The following is a 21,528-nucleotide window of genomic DNA, read 5'->3' as shown; positions in this document are numbered from 1 at the left end:
TTTGGCAAACCCATCATTTCTAATTTAACGGGTAGTACTTCAGTAATTGAACTAGCTTTTTGAAAGCTACAATGGCAGCTAAGGAAATCATAATAGAGGGCTAAAAGAAGATAAGTGGGGAAAAGGACACATTACCTCTTTTTGATCATCTGGTTGTTATTATTGTTAATAGTAATAATAATAAAATTCAAAAAATTGATATAACTGTCCTTTTTATCATCATTTAAAATATCATTGGGAATGTCATAGGAAATAGCCATTGTAGCAGTGCAGTGAAAATTATAGTACAGTAAAAAAAAAAAATTGGCAATGGTGGGTTCTGCCTGACAATTGTTGCCTGATATTTTGAAAGCAAAATAGTCACTTAAATACTTTTAGGCCATTTCATGAAAAAAAAAAAAAAAAAGAAAAGGAAATCATACTTTTTAGTAAGCTTTACCCCTTGTCCTTTTCTGATAGTGATTCATTTATATGTAGGGAATGATGGTTATGGGGTGGCAGGCAGACTCTAACATGGCCCCTGTGATCTCTGCATGCTGGTGTTCATGCCCTGGTCAGCCTCTCCTCCAGAGTACAGGCTTGACTCAGTGACTCACTTCTAACAAGTAAGATATGGCAGAAATAACAGGATGCCACTTCTAAGATTAGGTTGTACAAGATTGTGATTTCCATCTTGGGTGCTTTCTCTTGCTCTGTTAGATCTCTCACTGGGGGAAACCAGCTGCCATGTTGTGAACAGCTGCGTGAAAAGCCCCACATGAGGAGGGAGTGAGGCTTGCTAACAACCACATGAATGAACCAGAAGCAGACCTCCTGTGGACAAAGGTCATACCCTAGAGATGGCAAAGCAAAACAAAACAAAACAAAACAAAACAAAAAACAAAAACAAAACAACTGGAAGGAGCCTGTGTGGCTCAACACTATTGAGCTGCCACTCAGGCCTGGGTCGCCATTTTGAATGAATAAGTGAGAAATAGCTTATATGTTATATATCTTACACAAAAATAACTTCTATGTTATATAACTTCAGTTACATAAGAAATGATTTAAATAGTGTAAAATAGAAATAAACTTCTATCTTGTTGTAACAAACTCTCATTGAAGCAGATTAATCTGTGTTCTGTGGCTATGGCCATTTGGAGGAAAGGTGAGGCCCTAAAAAGTAAGCAGGATACTGGGGCACCTGGGTGGCTCAGTTGGTTAAGTGTCTGTCTTTGGCTCAGGCCATGATCTCAGGGTCTTGGGACTGAGCCCCGCATTGGGCTCCCTGCTCAGTGGGGAGCCTGCTTCTCCCTCTCCCTCTGCTGCTCCCCCTGCTTGTGATTTCTCTCACTCTCTCCTGTTCTCTGTCAAATAAATAAATAAATCTTAAAAAAAATAAGCAGGATACCACCAGGATGGGAAAACACAAGCTGAGTGGGGGGTTGGAGGCAAAATGGCCAATTCCCCCTACATCTAATGCCATTGCCTAGCTTATTAAGTATATACCATTTTGTGAATTAAAGATTTAATTTTTGATGATGGCACTAATAAATTGGCAAGTTAGAATTCCTACTTTGGACCTATACCTTGGTGGCGAGTTTCTTGTTTATCAATTCCCCTATCAACCAATGTGCTGTGCACTAGTTTTCACATCCTTTATCTTTTCCCCATTGATGGGCAACTTCTTATGCAAAAGCACTCTGGATCATGGAATTTTTTGAGCTGTAAGTGACCTTAGTGAGTAAACAGCTAGTCCAGGGGATCCCAAACCAGTCTGTCTTGCACAATCTCCAGGGAAGCTTGTTGAAAATATAAACTCCTTCCCTACCCCCACCTCCACACCAGCTCTCCTCATTCAGTGTTAGTGGGAATTTCCGTATTAGTTGCTCTTTGCGGACACTCTCCAGGTCTCGGGAGGGTAAAGAAGTCCTAGTTGCTCATACATGCTTTGCAAAGGAGTCTTTTGGAGGAGAATGTGCCATTTTCCCTCAGAGTCAATGAGGCTGCTCTTGGGTGTTGATCATTTACTATGTCTTCATATGGATCCTTATGACTTGTCATCCTATTTGTTCAGGCCAGTCTGATTCCTTTAGAAGCAAGGATTTTCTGAGGATGGCACCACCTGGAGATTTTGCCTAGGCTTGTAAGGCCCTGAGGCTTATTATCTCCAATCCCCTCAGGAGGATTTGGTATTTGGATATGCTCACCCAGAGCTGTCTGGATCTTGTAGCCCCATGGAAGCTGTAATCTTCCATTCTCTGGTGTTCTACATCTAATGATTACCCAGGGTGGGTTCCCATACCTCCCTATCTTACCTTGGTGCACAAAAGTGTCCATGCCCTCCCCATCTGAGATCCATGTTGATTTCTTTCAAAGCCTAAACCACAAAAGCCAGTAACTTACACCTGGAGGTTGGGAGATCTGAAAGTGCAAATGAAAATGCCCACAGGGCCCAGCTGGGTGGTAACACAGAGGTGGACCTGAAGGTGGAGTGGCCTGATGAACGGCAAAGCATACCACTCAGCCTAAGGGGGCAGTTGCTCCTGATGTGTTGTTAATGTTGTTTGGACAAAAATGCCCAGTGTTGCCCATTCTTGTGATTTTTCAAGAGAAGACAAAAATTTGGATTTTTTTTTTTTCAGATGTGAGATCTCCCTATTTTAAAGTACTGACAATTAACTTTTATTTTTTTAAAAAACGCAAAATGGGTTTTACATTTGAAAGCCAAATTTGGACTGAGGGTCACTGGTTTATAACCTCTAGCTAGAATTTAAGAATACGGGTCCAGCTTATTCTCCTGGTATAGAAAAAGGAGAACATCCTTTTGATTTTGTTCCAAAGAATATCACGCAAGTAGAGAAAACAAATAACAGGACACCCTTTACTTTCTCAATAAATCACCCTCTTACATCAGTTATCATGTTGCAGGAATTAAGTGATAAATTGAATAATGATAATACACAAAGCACAGTGTCTGGCACATGTTGAGTGATTAAACAATATTTAGCTTTCAGCTTATATCCTTCAGTTTACTTCTGTGCTTTCTATTCTATTTTGTTTGCCTGCTTTTACACTAGCACCAAACTCTTCATTCCTGTGGCTTTATAAGATATTTGATAGGACAAATCTTAAAAATGGCCCAGGATATTATAGAAGAAAATTATTTTAATTTATTTACATACATGCACACATTTAAACAGATGAAATCAGAATCATCCAGCATTTTCACTGGAAAGGATCTTAGGGTTCATCTAGCACCTCACAAATGAGGAAATGGAGGACTGGGAAGATTAAGTGGCTAGCTTAAATTTTCCCAACTAGTGGGTGATTATGTTAGGTTGGAAGGGATGTGTTTTGACTTTTTGTCCAGGTCTTTGTCTATACTGAGTTTCTACAACTTCTTGTATCCTTTGGATGCATTTGATATTTCCACCCTCTGAGCCATTCCTCATGACTAAGGCCTTAGGTTCAAGGGATTCTGCATGCACTTCCCCTGGGCAGAGCAACAAGCTAACATGTTAGTTCATGATAGACTCCTCCAGTTATGCTGGGGAGGGAGGTGAGGAGTGGGTGCCAGGCCTAGGTAAGCAGCACCAGGGCACTGGTACATATACTATTGTGAGGACTTGAAGACAAACCTCGTTAATGTTTTGACTTTTCCTCCGATGTGCTTTGTCACAATAGTAAAGGCAGGTAGACAGGGAGGAAATAATATGTTAGAGGCCACTTGCTGGATGCTTAAACTAAGGCAGCAACATGAACATAATCCAATATCAATAGGAAGCATAGACTGGATTTCTATTTAAATAGATCAAAGCTAATTTAAACTTGATTGAAAAAAAGGATTTGCTCCCCCTTCCATCAAGTCAAGTAAAATTTTAAGTATTTGTGCGTTGATGGCTTTCAGGATGAGTTTAATTTACCTCTTTTCATTGGATAACCTTAGAAACTCATGGCTACAGCTAGGACTAAATGTACTAATGTAACCTATTAGATGTTTCTGAAGAGGAATTGGGTTACTGTGAATACCGTAGACTTTTTAGTCCACTCTTACTGGGTATTTTTGGGGGAATATATATATATATATATATATTCACACAGACATTTACATATCACAATAATAATATGATCACCATCATAATATATCTGTTTACAAACTTAGGTGAGGAATAAGTATAAACATATTTTCCTATAACTAAAACTACATTTTAATGTTTTGTGTTAATCTTGTTAAAACTTAATTTCTACCTATTCAAACTTCTCCTTTTCTTTTTGGTTCCATCATATTTCTTGGAAGCTTAAATGATGCCAAGGAACTAGAAGGAGGGGAGACATCTTGTTCTCAGCTGTCATCTGTCCACATTTGTATCCACTGAGGCATCTGTTAAACTACCTGGTCCTGGTGGGTGGTCCGTGAAAGTCACTGTGGGGTCATCTTTTGTTCCTGCCATATGGGCCTCTTCAGGTTCAGACTTTTGTTACTGTTCCTTCAGAACCACTCTTGAGGGCACACAATTGTCAACTTCCAAGCCATTCAAGAGCTCAGGCAATAACAGTGAGACCAGGCCACCCAGACTCCATCAAATCATATGGGGTTCAAACACTTCCTTGCACACACACAAGAAAAGAGGGGTACAGTCATAGGTATGATGTTAACTTCTCTCTGCCTTTTTTGACTCTGGTAAGTCCTTCATTTCTATCATGAGAAGCCCTCCTGCAAGACCTAGGAAGGGCCACTTCTGAGAGGCTGGAATGTTACTCCTGTATGGAGCCTTATCAAGTTAACCTTAGACCACCAGGGCAAATAACACTTATGCCTTGGATTATAGTAACTTTCATTTGCAAGAATACAATGGGATACATGTGATAAATTTATATTTTTGAAATGTTACTTAATGTCCTCATCTCTCCAGTTATTCAGCAAACTATTTCAAAAGGAAATTAGGAGGAATCAGAGGGAATAATAGAAGGAAATCTGTTCTTAGTTTTTGAGTGGCAAGAGCTATATTTGTCCTGTCCAATATGGTAGCCCCTACCTAGCCGATGGCCATGTAGCTATTTAAATTTAAATTAATTTAAGTTAAATAAAATGAAAAAGTCAGTTCCTCATTTGCACATTTCAAGTGCTCAATAGTCAGATGTGGCTATGAAGGCTACTATATGTATTGCTCAGAATTACAGATCATTTCTACCATGGTTGAAATTAGGTATCTCTGAGCTAGACATAATGAATAAAAATAAAGCTTTCAGCCTCTGGGACTTGAAAGGATTTCCCCGTTTGGGGAAATGGAAAGGGATGGAGAAAGCATTAGAAAGGAAAGACAATGGGGGGGGGGGATCATCTGATAGAGGTGGAGTTCACATCTTGAGATACTCAGTATCCATTGGAGAATGCTGTCTACTGCTGGCATCTGGGAGCTGTGTAGGGGGCTGAGTCAGTGCTCAAAAACCATCTGGTCTCTGTTTAAGATTTCACCATACATAGCCTGCCTTGAGGGGTTGTGCCAGGTGTTTTTCCCTGTGGTGTGAGTCATTGGAGAATTGTTGGTCCATGTCTGGCTTCAAGGCACTGACAAGATTTGAAGTGAGATGCTGTAGGTCACAGATGATACAGAGGATAATATTGTAAATTAAGAGGATGCTTAGGGCTTTTTTTTTTTCTCTTTCCTTTTTCTTTTTTAAATGGCTGAATAAAACCATGCTCAACTCTAGAATATTCAGCAATATCACCATTAAGGATTCTTCCTCAGATGTTCCCAGAGGGCCTCATTTAGTTGGCTAACCATTATTGTTTCTGAGGGTTGTGGGATTAGAAAGCAAAGATGCCAACTGGTAAATAGATGTAATGCTGGGAGGATGTTGTTCTGAAGTTCTGCCCAACAATTTTCTTGAGTTGGAATGTTCCTGGATTTCAATGTGGGGATCAAAATCGATCTCAGGTTACCCCTGGAAGACTTCTACTTTCCCTAATTCATATTTATCTGTTCCCCTCTCCCTGTGTTCTAGAAGGCCATAAGCTAATCCTCCCATTAAAATATACCTTCACACTCCCTCATGACCTAGCTTTAATAAATGTTAGATTGTAATCTCCATGAAGCTGGGGCCTGTTCCTTGTCCCAGTTATCCCACTGTTATTTAGCCCACAATATAAAAACATGTAAATTGTAACAGCAATAACCTAAAATCTTAGGGGGAGGAGAAGTAAAAGTGTAAACTTTATAAATTCTGTTGAAGTTAAATTGTTGTCAGTTTTAATAGGGTATTATAAGTTTAAGATATTTTATGTAAGGCTCATGGTAACCACAAGAGAAAATCCTGTAGTAATTACACAAAAGACATGATAAAAAAGTCAAAGCATACTGATACCAAAAGACATCAAAACACAAAAAAGGCAGCAGGATAAGAAATGAGGAGCAACAACCTCACACTAGTCAGAATGGCTAAAATTAACAAGTCAGGAAATGACAGATGTTGGCAAGGATGCGGAGAAAGGGGAAACCTCCTACGCTGTTGGTGGGGATGCAAGCTGGTACAGTCACTCTGGAAAACAGTATGGAGGTTCCTCAAAAAGTTGAAAATAGAGCTACCCTACGACCCAGTAATTGCACTCCTGGGTATTTACCCCAAAGATACAAATGTAGTGATCCAAAGGGGTACTTACACCCCGATGTTTATAGCAGCAATAAGCCAAGATGTCCATCAACAGATGAATGGATAAAGAAGATGTGGTGTATATATATATACAGTGGAATGTTATATAGCCATCAAAAAAACCAAAATCTTGCCATTTGCAATGACATGAATGGAACTAGAGGGTATTATGCTAAGTGAAATAAGTCAATCAGAGAAAGACAAGTATCATATGATCTCATTGATATGAGGAATTCTTAATCTTAGGAAACAAACTGAGGGTAGCTGGAATGGTGGGGGTGGGAGGGATGGGGTGGCTGGGTGATAGACATTGGGGAGGGTATGTACTATGGTGAGCGCTGTGAATTGTGTAAGACTGTTGAATCACAGACCTGTACCTCTGAAACAAATAATACATTATATGTTAAAAAAAAAAAAGAAGATAGTAGGAAGGGAAAAATTCAAGGGGGGAAGATCGGAGGGGGAGACGAACCATGAGAGACTATGGACTCTGAGAAACAAACTGAGGGTTTTAGAGGGGAGGGGGTTGGGGGGATGGGTAGCCCGGTAATGGGTATTAAGGAGGGCACGTATTGAATGGAACACTGGGTGTTATACGCAAACAATGAATCATGGAACACTACATCAAAAACTAATGATGTAATGTATAATGACTAACATAACATAATAAAATAAAATTAAAAAAAGAAATGAGGAACAATAGATCTACAAAATAGTAAGAAAGCAATTAAAAAATGGCAATAGTAAGTGCCTACCTATCAATAATTACTTTAAATGTAAATGGATTAAATTCTCTAATTAAAAGACATAAAATGGCTGAATAGACTGAAAAAACACAAGAGCCAATGATATGCTGCCTACAAGATACTCACTTTAGCCTTATAGACACACATAGACTGAGAGGGAAGGGATAAAAAAAAAAAAAGACATTTCAAGCAAATGATAACCAAAACAAAAAGTAGAGGTAGCTACTTATATCAGACAAAATAGAATTTAAACTAAAAATGATAAAAAGAGACAAAAGAAGTTATTACATAACAATAAAGGGGTCAATACATTAAGGAGATATAATAATTATAAATATTCATGTACTCAACATTGGAGCACCTAATTATATAAAGAAAAACAAACAGCTAAAAGAAATAAACAGTAATACAATAATAGTTGGGGACTTTAATAACCCCTCCCAACTATGGATAGATCATCCAAACAGTGAATCAATGAGGCAACAGCAGGTTTGAACAACACTACAGACCAAATGGACCTAACAGACATATATAGAACAGTCTATCCAACAATAGCAGAATACATATTCTTCTCAAGTGCATATGGAACATTTTCTAGGATAGACCATATGTTAGGCCATGAAACAAGTCTAACAAATTCAAGGAGATTGAAATTATACCAAGTGTCTTTTCTGAGCACAATGACATGAAACTAGAAATCAATAACAAGAGGAAAACTAAAAAATTCATAAACACATGGCAATTAAACACTTTCATGAACCATCAGTGGATCAAAGAAGAATTGAAACAAAAATAAAGTTTCTTGAGACAAACAAAAATGGAAACACAAATACCAGAACCTGTGGAATGCAACAAAAGCTGTTCCAAAAGGGAAGGGAAGCTCATAGCAATAAACACCTACATTAAGAAGCAAGAAAGACCCCCAAATAAGCAACCTAACTCTATGTCGTAGGAACTAGAAGAAGAACAAACTGAATCCAAAGTTAGGAGAAGAGAATAGTAAGGGTTAGAGCAGAAATAAATGAAAAAGAGAAATTAAAAACAAGAGATAAGATAAATTAAACTAAGAGTTGATTCTTTAAAAAGATACACAAATGAAAAACCCTTAGACTAACCAAGGAAAGTTAAGGTCATCAAAACAGTATGGCACCAGCATAAAAACAGACAAATAGACCAATGGAACAGAATTGAGAGCCCAGAAATAAACCCAAGCATGTATGGTCACCTAATAATTGACAAGGGAGCCAAGAATACTCAATGAAGAAAATAATCTTTTTAATAAATGGTGCTTGGATAATTGGATATTCACATGTAAAAGAATGAAACTGGACCCATATTTATACCACTCATAAAAATTAACTCAAAACAGAAACCATGAAACTCCTAGAAGAAAGCATAGTAATAAGAATCCTTGATATGGATTTTGGTAATGATATTTTGGATATGACACCTGAGGCACAAGCAGCAAAATAGAAAATAAGCAAGTGGGACTACACCAAACTAAAAAGCTTCTGCACAGAATAAGAATAAAGTGAAAGGACAACCTATGGAATGGAAAAAAAAAATATTTGCAAACCATACAGCTGGTCCTTAGCAAATATTGGTTAATTTCCAAAATATATAAAGAACTCATACAACTTAATAGCAAAAAATCTCCAAAGAAAGCAATTTAAAAATGGGCAAAAGACCTGAAGAAATATTTGTCCAAAGAAGATATATGAAAGGCCAACTGGTACATGAAGAGATGCTCAGCATCACTAGTCATCAGGAAAATGCAAATTAAAACCTCAATGAGATATCACTGCACACCTGTGAGAATGGCCATGGTCAAGAAGAGAAGAGGTAGTAAATGTTGGCATGCATGCAGAGAAGAGGGAAGGAGCTCTTGGACATTGTTGATGGGACTGAGATTACAGGAAGAGTCTTCACAGCATTATTTGAGTTCCCCTCATCTGGCAATGCCTGAAATCATTGATTAACCCCTTGGACTTTTAGTTGTACTAGCCCCTAAATTCTTTTTTCTGCTTTAGTCAGTTTGAGTTGGGATTTCTATCATTTGCAGTGGAGAGAGTTCTGACCAACACAAAATGCTAGTAATTGTTACCTCTTTTTTTTTTTGAGAGTCCTCAAGAGAAATTTTGGTGGGGGGGATTCTCAGACCTACGAACGGCTTTTTCTCTTCTGAGTAACTGCTTTGTTTTATGAACACTGTGCCATATAAGCAATTCTGCTTTGAGCAGAAAGTTCAGAACCAAATTTTGGATTCACTTCCAGCTAGTGGATAGAGTTTTATCACACTTTTTCTTTCTTCTTCCTTTTTTAATGTAACAACACTACTCGTGGCTCTTATTTTTCCTACTTTTATTATTCTTTTGCCCTGATTCCATCACTTATTTTTACTTTATCTTGTTTTATTTTATCTCTATAAGCCTGTCTAATTTATTTTCTAGCAGAGGCAGTATATAAATAAATAAATAGGCCAAATGAGGAGAAAATTCTGTAAGGTTCTGTTTACATTTCTATTGTTGACTAAGGACATCTGCTTCTTTTGAGAAGATATCTCCTTAGTGTATAACAAACATCACTGCCTGCCTGTAAGAGATAATGTGCATAATCTTGCATTTCTTAGTAGGCTTGTAGCTTTACTTACTCTTTTTGCAAAAAAAAAAAAATTATTGTTTTGAGGGGAGAATGTAGGATCTTATTTAAGTGGTTATATAATTTCCCCCTCACAACAAAAACTTAAACAGGACATGAATGCATGGATTCGCTAGAAGTGGGCCACCATGTAGGAGATGTCAGCCTAAATTATTGGTTTGGGCATTTTTTCACTAACATCTTAAAGTCTTTTTTATTTATTTTTTAATTTTTAATTTACTTTATTAATTTTTTTTTTTTTTTTTTTTTAGAGAGAGAGAATGTGAGTGGCAGGGAGGTACAGAGGGAGAGGGAGAGAGAGAATTCCAAGCAGGCTCCATGTCTAGAGCCCCACGTGGATCATGACCTGAGCTGAAATCAAGAGTCAGATGCTTAACCAGCTAGTTCATCCAGGCGCCTCTAAAGTCTTTTTCTATGTTGTTTCATAAATGTGAGATTCTGTGGTCAAGGGATGTTTTCTCCACACTTAACTCTTTTTTCATAAGTTTCTCTAACACTACTCTAGTCCAGGGTCTCCCAGGTGGCTCAGTCGGTTAAGCGTCTGCCTTCGTTTGGCTCAGGTCATGATCCCAGGGTCCTGTGAGCCCCATGTCAGGCTCCCTGTTCAGTGGAAAGTCTGCTTCTCCCTCTCCCTCTGCCCCCTCCACACTGCCCTCCCCCCTCCGGTTATTCTCTTTCTCCCAAATAAATAAATAAAAATCTAAAACAAAACAAAACGCAACGCTTGTCCAGTCTCTTATCCTTCTGTTCCTCAGTTTCTGTAAAGGTCTACTGAGATTGCGGCCGTCACTCACTGCACCTTCTGCTCTACACATTGTCACCAGAGCAATATTCCTTAAGCACTTGGACAGGCATGCTATGGCCGGGTCAAGTCCCCACTGCAGTTCTCTGGGATGATTTCAGAATCAGCTTAATGGGGTCACTTCCACTATTCCCACCTCAGTCACACTGGTCTCCTCACTGTATTCATAACAGAATTTTGCTTATACTTTCCTTCCACCTCAAATACCATCTCTAAAAACGCTTCTCTCTTTCTCTATTCTTCTACATCCTACAGTTTTCAAGTTTAAACTCAGTGTAATTCTTCTGCGGTGTTACACTCTGCTCAATTCTTTCTTGTCTACAAACCTTCTCAGAGTGTAAGTTCTGATCCTAGCATCACATTATGTGCAATTGCATGTTTATTTCACTAAATAATAATTACACATATGGTTTTCTTTTGTGCAAAATATTTTGTTGCTTAAGAATAAATAAAAGCTTATTTTATTGAGGGGAAGTATTAGGCCTTCATTTTTCATTCCCCAAATATTTAACATAGTGCTACATGCACAGCACATGTTGAATAAAAGTGAACTAAATAGACCATGAATTAGGAAACCTGAAATTCACTTACAAGTTTGTTTTTGCTTAGCTATCTGACCTTGCTCTAGTAAAGATTTTTCCTTTTGAGTTCTCTAATTTAAAATAGAGGAATTAAAATATGAATGCCAAGGACTTTCTGGGAAGAAGAATCACGTAGGGGCAGTCAAAGGAATGTGAATGAATAAGGGCACACTTTTCTTCTTTGTCTTGGTAATGATTGAAAGGAATTTTGTGTTAGAGCAGACCAGTAATCCCTAATGTCTGTATTCTACTCCTGGGCACACAGCTACATTAAAACTTTCAGGCTCCCTTACAGTTAAATGTGGCCCCCAAACTGAGTTCTGGCCAATGGAATGTAAGTGGATCATGTATTTTCACTGCTGGGCTTAGCTGATAAAAATTCTCTTTAAGTTCTTTGCTCTTTTCCTCTGTGTACTGGTAGAATGGAGAGAACTTTGGATTGGTGTGGGTGAAGACAGGTAGAGGATGTTCTTTTCTTCTTCTTGGGCATACAGCTGGACTATATTTCCTAGAATTCAGTGCAGTTAGTTATGATTATGAGATTGAGTTCTAACCAATAAAATGCACCAGAAGTCACATGCCCAAATTCCAGGTCTGGTCTGTCAAATCCTCCCACTTTCTTTAGTCATTGAATAGATTATCACTCCAAGCAGAGAAGTGTGGAGCCACAAGATGGAAGTAGCCTAGATCCCATGGAACATTATGAATCAGAGCACCCTCACCTCTCCCCACTGTGAGATAAACCAGGAACTGAGATTTCAGGGTTTATTTATTTATTATAACAGCTAGCATTATTTACCCCAAGTAATACATGTTTCATGGGCTAGCTGGAAGGATAACTACCTTGGATAATTTTCAGCTCCAATAAGCACAGACAAGTTTTTCTGTCTGCCTGGTTACTTCCTTGAATTTTTGTCCAATAATCAGCAGGTTTGGGTCACCCAAAGTTTGGAATACCATAGGCTAGAAGCTCCCCGAATATTCAGACAATGCCTGTCTCACTCCTACTATATCCTTAGCACGTGGCACAGTGCATGGCACATAGTAGGTGCTCAGTAAATACTTTTAGAATAAAGCAGTCACCTCCAGTGACCATGATGTAGGTGTGAATTTTCCTGGTCCACTTTGCATCTGTCAGATCAAGTATACTTAGGGACTAAGAATTGATTTAAAGGTTTCATTATGACAAACTGGGAATTCTACCTTTGTTGGCTTAAAGTGTGAAATATTATTGTAAATGGAAAGTTATTTTTTAAAGTATTAAATAATTTTGCAAATAATAGCACTCAGAACCTAAGTAAGAATTTGCACAACTACTTGGTTTCCTTGAAATAAAGGAAATAAAGGGAAAAAAAACATATTTGCAAAGGCAAAATATGGTCACACAGAAACTATAGCCATTACTTGTTTAGCTGTTATAAAGCCTCTGTTCTGGGATGGACAGTAACAAGCACTAGGCGGTCAATAGGGAAAGGGAGGCTTTGGGCCACCTTCACACTAATTTCATTTTATAAAATCTTTACCTGCCTCTTTGTCACTATATAGGCTATGTGTTTTCAAGTAACTGCATGACCCTTATTTTGGCCATCAAACATTGAGCTTGCAGTGCACTTAGCTGAGAAGCTTTATAACTGCTTCTTGGTTTACTAAGTTATGTTCCTAATGGTTTCCTTGGAAATCATAGTAGAAATGGCTCAATGTGTCTGAGTTAGAGCTGCCAGCTAAGCTCTGAAATTCCCTTGATACTTCCCTTGATACCCAGAGCCAGTCGTCAGGATGGAAAGCATTGCAGGATGACACAACCTCTGGCCGGGTCCCCAAAGCTACAGTGACTCAGATGATTGAGGAAATCTGATATTTTGGCTAACAGTTGTGGTAATTAATTAAAGAACTTTTACAGAAACTAAATTACTTAGATTGGATATCTTCTTTGGTCTCCAGTTAACTGGACCAAATATTAACACTTCAATTTAATTTGGACTCATTTTTTGTAGTGGTTGATGCATGACTTTTATAAATATAAATTTGTCCAGGTTATTAAAAATTCTGCAATCTTTTATTTAAGGCAAAAGAAAACCCAAATATTGTGTATCTTAAGAATATTCAATGGGAAATATGTTCTCATGTATTTCATGATAAACCGGGAATACATGTAAGTCTTTTTATTAAACTTTGTAACCATGTGTAGACCCTGCTAATAACTTGCTGGGAGAATTGGCCAACCTACCTAATCTCTTCTTGCCTTTGTTTACTAATTTATTTATTTTTTTTAAAGATTTTTTATTTATTTATTTGACAGAGAGAGACATAGCGAGAGTAGGAACACAAGCAGGGGGAGTGGGAGAGGGAGAAGCAGGCTTCCCGCGGAGCAGGGAGCCTGATGTGGGACTCGATCCCAGGACCCTGGGATCATGACCTGAGCCGAAGGCAGACGCTTAACGACTGAGCCACCCAGGTGCCCCTGTTTACTAATTTATTACATAAAGTTTCAATGAAGTGGGGGTAATGAACACTGAGATTTACTCTGACAGAAATGGCTGTAAGATTCCTGACAGAGTGTATGTTACTAAAGTATGAAAATTTAACTAACATTTATTGAACAGCTACCACAAATGGCCACATATTGGATTGTTCTGGAAAGATGAATATTCTGCTTTATTCACTGTTGACATATAGTCCACATATGGCTTAGCAATTTTCAAACAATTTGATACAATATGATAGATTCTAAAGTTATTCTAACATAACTTAATATTTGATGATTCAGAAGTCACTAACTGGGGGCGCCTGGGTGGCTCATTTGGTTAAGCGACTGCCTTCGGCTCAGGTCATGATCCTGGAGTCCCGGGATCGAGTCCCACATCGGGCTCCCTGCTCAGCGGGGAGTCTGCTTCTCTCTCTGACCCTCCTCCCTCTCATGCTGTCTTTCATTCTCTCTCTCTCAAATAAATAAATAAAATCTTAAAAAAAAAAAAAGAAGTCACTAACTGTGTAATGTGCATAGTGTATTATGAAAATCAATTTAAAGAGTATAGTACCATAAACATTAAAAATGGGTGAGATGTGATAGACATCCCTCCCAACTCTTTAAAAAAATTTTATCTTAATTAAAAAATTATTTGACACTTTTATCTTGACCATAAAAATAGAGCTCAGGAAAATCATTCTGGTTACTTGACTGTTCCATTGGCTTAGCTTATGACTAAAAAAGAAAATAATCAATTGTAAAAATTAAGGTGATTACATATAGATAAATCTGATTGGTGAGAAAAAGACTCTAAAGATTTACCAGTGTACTTAGAGGGAAAAAAAACAACTGATCTAATGGTTAAAATGTGTGTGTGTGTGTGTGTGTGTGTGTGTGTGTGTGTGTGTGAATTAGAACTGGAAAGTACCTAGTCTACATTCACAGAGGAGTAAACATGTGTGTTAATTAAAGCTGGGAAATCACCTATGGCAGAATATGATCATATTATCATCTTTAAAAACAGGAAACAAGATATTTTGAGTAGATTTAAGGTTTATTATAGAATATGGAAATTCATACCAGGAACACAGTAAAGTTCATTAATATTTCCAATGTCATTTGATTATCTTACCCTTCATGTGATGCCAGTTTTTTTTTTTTTTATTTCCGTGTTAGCAATTATTTTTTATATTCAAGTCACAGTACTCAGGATATTACAGCTTTTGATATTTGAATTTAATATCCTTATAGGACAACTGCTGAATCCATTAGTTAGCCATCTGGTTTTGGATAGCTTGCCTGCTATTTCTTAAGGCTTTCAAATTCTTGAAATGTTTTGTACTTATGATCATTTGCATTTTAAATGTGTGCATGCATGTTCATGTATATACTGACATCTTGCTGTATTTCACTCTTTTAGAGCTGAATGAAATGAAAAAATGACTTCCAAGAAGATTCAGTAATTAAAATGCCAAAGTGATCTCATTACAAAGTTTTATCCCCCAGCGTATCAGCTTCTTACAGCTGCTGTAACGAAGTGCCACACACTTGGTGGCTTGTAATTCTGGAGCTCAGAAGTTTGACATCAGTTTCACTGCACTGAAATCATGGTGCTGGCTGGGCCAGGCTTCCTCTGGAGACTCCTTTTCCTTGCTTTTCTAGTTGAATTCTTTGTATTACGTGTCATGTGGACCTTTCTTCTAACTCCAGAGCCAGGACCTTAGCGTCTTGCTTTAGTTTTCATATTGTCCTCTGTCTCTCTGTAGTTAAATATGCTTCTGCTTCCATCTAACAAAACCCTCGTGGTTACATTTAAGACCCACCCAGATAATCTAGGATATTCCTTCCATCTCAAGATAACAGTCATATTTGCAAAGTCCCTTTTGTCATATAACATCTACAGGTTCCAGGGATTAGGGCTTGGATATATTTGGAGGCTGTTATTCAGCCATACAAGAAAGGGTTAGGGTTAACTCAGCAGGCCTGAGTTCCTCAAACCTGGTACATCCCCAAGGTCTTCAGAACAGGTTGTTGGTCCGGCCCCCAGGAGATGACTTCTGAGTCCATGGAGTAACCTATTTGATAAATTTCCTCAACAAATGAATGAAAAAGTGTTATTATTTTCATTTCATGGGTGCTGAGATTCTGGATGGCAAAGTCTGATTTCACACCAGAGTGGGACTAATTTGAATTCTGTGTCCTTCCCAGTATGAAAAACTCCTCAAAAAGCATAGACATTCAATCAGTGATGACTTATGCTGAGTACTTCACAGAATTTTCCACAGATTACAGTGATCACTGCTTCCAAGGGAACATTGCACTTTATCAGTACCATCCTTTTGGCATCTAGTCATAGATTTGCCCCATGGTTCCTCTTACACTGGTGCCTGAAAGTTTATGTCTGTAGATTTTTCTCTTTAACAAAATAGTACTTTAGTAAAGGGTAGAAATCATGTCTTACACATAGCTGTAAGTTACACAGTACGTAGTCCAATGCCATCTGCATAGTGCTCTAAGTATTTGTTTTTTTCTATCATGGTGTGTGATGGAACTGTCTTATCTTGTAAGTTATCTTGTTATCTTGTAAGTTATATGTAGATAGCACCCCCCCTTTTTTTTTCTGAAAGAGAACACCAGTTGGGGGGAGGGGCAGAGGAAGAAGGAGAGAGAGAGAGAATCTTAAGCAGCCTCCACCCATAGCGCGGAGCCCAGTGTGGGGGGGAGGTGCTCGATTTCACGACCCTGAGATCATGACTTGAGTCGAAATCAAGAGTCAGACGCTTAACCAACTGAACCACCCAGGTGCCCCATAGCACACTTTTAAAATTTGTATCTTGCATGTAATTTTTCTGTAATTTCCTGGATAGTACTAGCATGTGGTAAATATTTATCTAATAAAAAGACAGCCCGGGGGCACCTGGGTCCTGGGATAGAGCTCAACATCGGGCTCTCCACTCAGCGGGGAGCCTGCTTCTCCCTCTCCCTCTGCCTGCCGCTCCCCCTGCTTGTGCTCTCTCTCTCTCTGTCAAATAAATAAATGAAATCTTTAAAAAAATAAAAAAATAAAAAGGCAGCATGTATACACAAATATGAAATCCCTGATGTTGGAATTTCCGTATCTCTCTTGGTGATACAGTGTTTGGTAAAAGGAGGGAAGTAAATGATAGCAGTGTTAGTTACTGTTTAGGGAAAAAGTTACCTGATTGGCCCTTGAATTTCTTTTGTTAAATATTGACAGTCTCAGGGGTACAAGTGAAGGACTTCTAAAGAGAATTCCTGAGGTCTTCCACTGTGTTGGACACACTATAGTAAAACCATTTGCTAACAGGACCCAATGACGTTGAATGGGAATTCACAGACTAAAGTGAGAGACTTTCAGTTTTAGCTACTCTTAGTCCTCCTTGATTTTCAGGTAATAGCATTTATTTGTTTTTCTTCTGTTGAAAGTGCAATAGTTAATTCTGTCCATAGTTAATAAGTTAGAAAAACTTCCCTTCCATCCTTTTATTAATTAGATCAGGGAAAGAGGACAAAAACAATGATAATTTTTAAATGTAACACGGCTTGTTGTTTACTTGAAAACATGGACAAAATGATTTTTCCCCAACATCAACTATTGATCATTTCCACCATGACAAATAGATAACTAAAACATTATGCCTTTGAAAATATGTTTTTATGTATCTGACATGAAGGAAAATATTGATCTTGTTTAAACTTTCAGAAGAGTGTTTCACTTGAGAACATTAGTGAAATCCTGTGGTAGAAAGGCAGAAGCAGAAAAACTGTGATATCTTTTCTTCTTCCTACCCATCATACTCCTAACAATTTTATTTTTTTTCACACAGCACTTCACATTCTCACTTTCTCTCATATGGTCCCTCCAGACTTCTTAACACTTATAGAACACTTGCAAGACTAAAAATTTTTCTATCTAAACCATGCTTTAAAAAAAAAAAAACAACACCCAGATTCTCACAGGTAAGAATAAAAGCATTCTCATTAATTTTAATGAGTATTTAATATAGCATAGTTTCAGGGAATATTTTTTCTTTTTCTTTTTCTTTTTCTTTTTCTTTTTTATTTATTTATTTATTTATTTATTTATTTATTTATTTATTTATTTATTTATTTTAAAAGATTTTATTTATTTATTTGAGAGAGAGAGCACATGAGAGGGGGGAGGGTCAGAGGGAGAAGCAGACTCCCTGCCAAGCAGGGAGCCCAATGCGGGACTCGATCCGGGGACTCCAGGATCATGACCTGAGCCGAAGGCAGTCGCTTAACCAACTGAGCCACCCAGGCGCCCCTATTTTTTCTTTTTAAACAAAGACTCCTAATAATTGCTAAATGACAATATTTTCTGCTTAGTATTTTCTCTGCTTTACCTGGTTTCTTAGAACTGTTTTAGAGAGTGACAGAAGTGAAACATGGTCTTTTTTTACCTCTTCATTTTCTAAAAATAGGATGACCAACAGATCAGTTACAAAGGAAATAAAAAAAGAAAATCTGTGAATAGTCATGCTAAAAAGAAACATACCAAAGCCAAATAAAACACCCCAAAAACTTTTCTTTAGCAAATTTTGCACTTAGAAAAAAAGAGAGAGAGAGAGAGAGAGAGAAAGAGAATAAAGGAGTCTAAGCCAGTAAGAAATTACTCATTCTGTTAAAATAGCACCCCTGGTCTTACTCCCTGGTTTTCTCTTTGTTCTTAAGACTTTGTTTTTAAAGGCAGTGGAAGTAGCTTCAAGAAATATGAAGTTCAGTCTTAGCTGGGGTCATAAACTTATTCCAGAGCCACCATATGTGGTGGTGGTTATAACTGATGTTAAGACAATCTTGGACGATATTTTTTTTTTTTTTTTTTTTTACTTTTGGTGGTCACCTAGGTACCTTTCCCCATTATGTTAACATCTTCCTTAAAAATATTCTTACAAAGAAAATTTGCAAAACACAGAGAAATAGAGAGGGCATAATGAATCCGTCATATAGCTATCATCCACATTTAACAATTTTATTAACATTTATTCGTATTTTGCCATATTTATTACATGTTTTAGATTTATACAATTTTATTACTCCTAGGTTTTAAAGTGTTTTTTCACTGAGGTGTAAATGACATACAATAAAATTCTTCATGGTTAGGTGAATAATTCTAGGAGATTTGACAAATGGATACAGTCATATGGCAACCACCAGAATCATGATACAGAACATTTCATCACCCTAAAATTTTCTAATGGCTATTTATAGTAAATTCTTTTCCTCTACTAAAGCCCTGGTAAAGCTGAGATTTTTTTTTTTCTGTATAGTTTTGTGTTTTCTAAAATTTCATATAAATGGAATCATAAGGTAGGTACTATTTTGTGTTTGGCTTTTCACTTAGCATAATTCTTTTGAGAGTCATTCATGTTGTAGAACGTATCAGCATTCTTTACTTTTTATTCTTGATTAGTGTTCCATTGTATGATATACTGATGTTTTCCATTCTGTAACTGATGGACATTCTGGTTATTTCCAGTTTTTTGGCTATTCTGCATAAAGGTATAATGAACATTTAGGTAGACATTTTATTTTTCCATTTCTCTTTGCTAACTACCTGTAAGTGGGATTTGGGGCTAAGTGGTAAGTGTATATTTAAGTTTATTGAAAACTCTGTACCATTTTGCATTCCCACCAGCCATGAATGAGAGTTCCAGTTGCTCCACATCCTCACCAGTACTTGATTATATCAGTCTTTTAAATTGTAGATATTCTGGTGAGTGTGTTAGTGGTTTCTTAATATGTGCTTTAATGACTAATTATAATCAACATCTTTTTGTATGCTTATTTGTCATTTGTATACCAACTTTTGTGAAGTATTTGTCTAAATCTTTGCTCATTTAAAAAATTAAGTTGTCTGTCCTCTTATTAAGTTTTAAGGGTTCTTTATATAATTCCAGAGACATGTGCTTTATAGGATATGAATTTGGAAATATTTTCTCCCAGACTGTGGCCTATGCTTTCACTTTCCTAACTGTGAATTTTGAAGAGCAGAAGTTTTTAATTATGATGAATTGTAAATTTGTTTTGTAGTTGACACTTTCTGATAGTAAAGAAATTTTGGCTAAGCCAAGATCAGCAAGATTTTTCTTCTTTAAGAGGTTTTACAGCTTTGCATTTCAAGTAAGTTATATATATGATATTAGGTGAAGACCAAGATTTTATAAAAATTTGCAAATTGTTCCAGCACCTTTTGTTGAAAAAAAAAATTGTCATTTCTCCATACAATTAGTTTGGTAACTTTGTTAAAATAAATTCACTACCAATATCTGGGACTATTATGGACTCTCTATTCTGTTTCATTGATTTTTTATGATTGTCCTTTATGCCAATATTACAACTGTTGTGATTATTGTAGTTCTATAGCAATCTTGAAGTAATGTGCAAGCCCTCGATGTTGTTCTTCCTCCTCAAAATCACTTGGCTATTCTTAAAACAAAATAAAACAAAAACAAACAAACAAACAAAATCACTTGGCAACTCTTGATCCTTTGCATTTCCATATACATTTTTAGAATCAGCTAGCCAATTTCTACAAAAAAGTCTGCTGGGATTTTGACTGGTGTTAGGTTGATCAATTTGGATAGATTTGACATTTTAATAATATTGTCTTGTTATTCATAAACAGGGTCTTTCTCTTCATTTATTTAGGGCTTTCTTATTCTTCTCAGCAATGTTTTGTAATGTTCAGTGGACAAGTGTAGAGCATACTTCACTAAATTTATACTTAAATATATCTAAGGTGTTTATCTATGTACTGCCAAGTATCCTTGGCTTTCTATATGTCTATCTCCTCTGTGGCTATGCTTTATAAGTCTTTGGTCTCTAAAAAAGTAGTCATTGTCATGCTGTTAATTTACAATTTATTTGTTTATTTGATTGCTATAAATATCTACAGAATTAAAGACAATTAAAAAAAATCCATTTAAGAATGGAGTTACTGAAATTGATTCTGTTGACCTAGTATTCATTATGTGTTGAATTCCTAAATCACAGAAAACTTCTTTTTCATATTATGCAGTTCAAGTCAGTTCCTATGTATTAGATTATATCAACTTGATTAAATTTTCTTTTATATATCTCAACCGGCAGTCTTTTCCATGGGCAAAATAAAGACCTTTGAATTATCTTCTTACTTGATTAGGACATGCTGTATTTTTTTAACCTCTTTTTCTTTCTTTTCTAAATCAAGATTTAGTCATCTTAATTAGAACTGGTAGACCCTACAGCCAAATTTTAAATCAAGCCAATGGTCTCATTTTTTTGAAATGGCAGTGGGCACTTGTATGGGGAAATCTTCCTTTATTACCATTCACCATGGTGGAAGGAAGCAGAGCAATTATTGTTGCAGAACAATTTAATACTGTTTTATTAACATGGTCTTTCATCTTGGTAAGGACTTCTGGGATTCATGAGGATGTCCATTTTCTGTTAAATACTATCCCATTTAAATAGATTAATTCACAATCTATAGTTATAAAAACATAAAAGAATAAAGATGAACTAAAATCTGAGGAGAGAATAAAATGTAAGAATCAATTAACTTGCATCCTTTTTAAAAAAATTATTATACTATTACCTTTAATAATTAGATACACT

The sequence above is a fragment of the Mirounga angustirostris genome, unplaced genomic scaffold, assembly GCF_029215605.1.
Source record: "Mirounga angustirostris isolate CCGP_5_RB_7025 unplaced genomic scaffold, mMirAng1.0.hap1 SCAF_4, whole genome shotgun sequence".
Lineage (NCBI taxonomy): Eukaryota > Metazoa > Chordata > Mammalia > Carnivora > Phocidae > Mirounga > Mirounga angustirostris.
Note: the sequence above shows the minus strand (reverse complement) of the source record.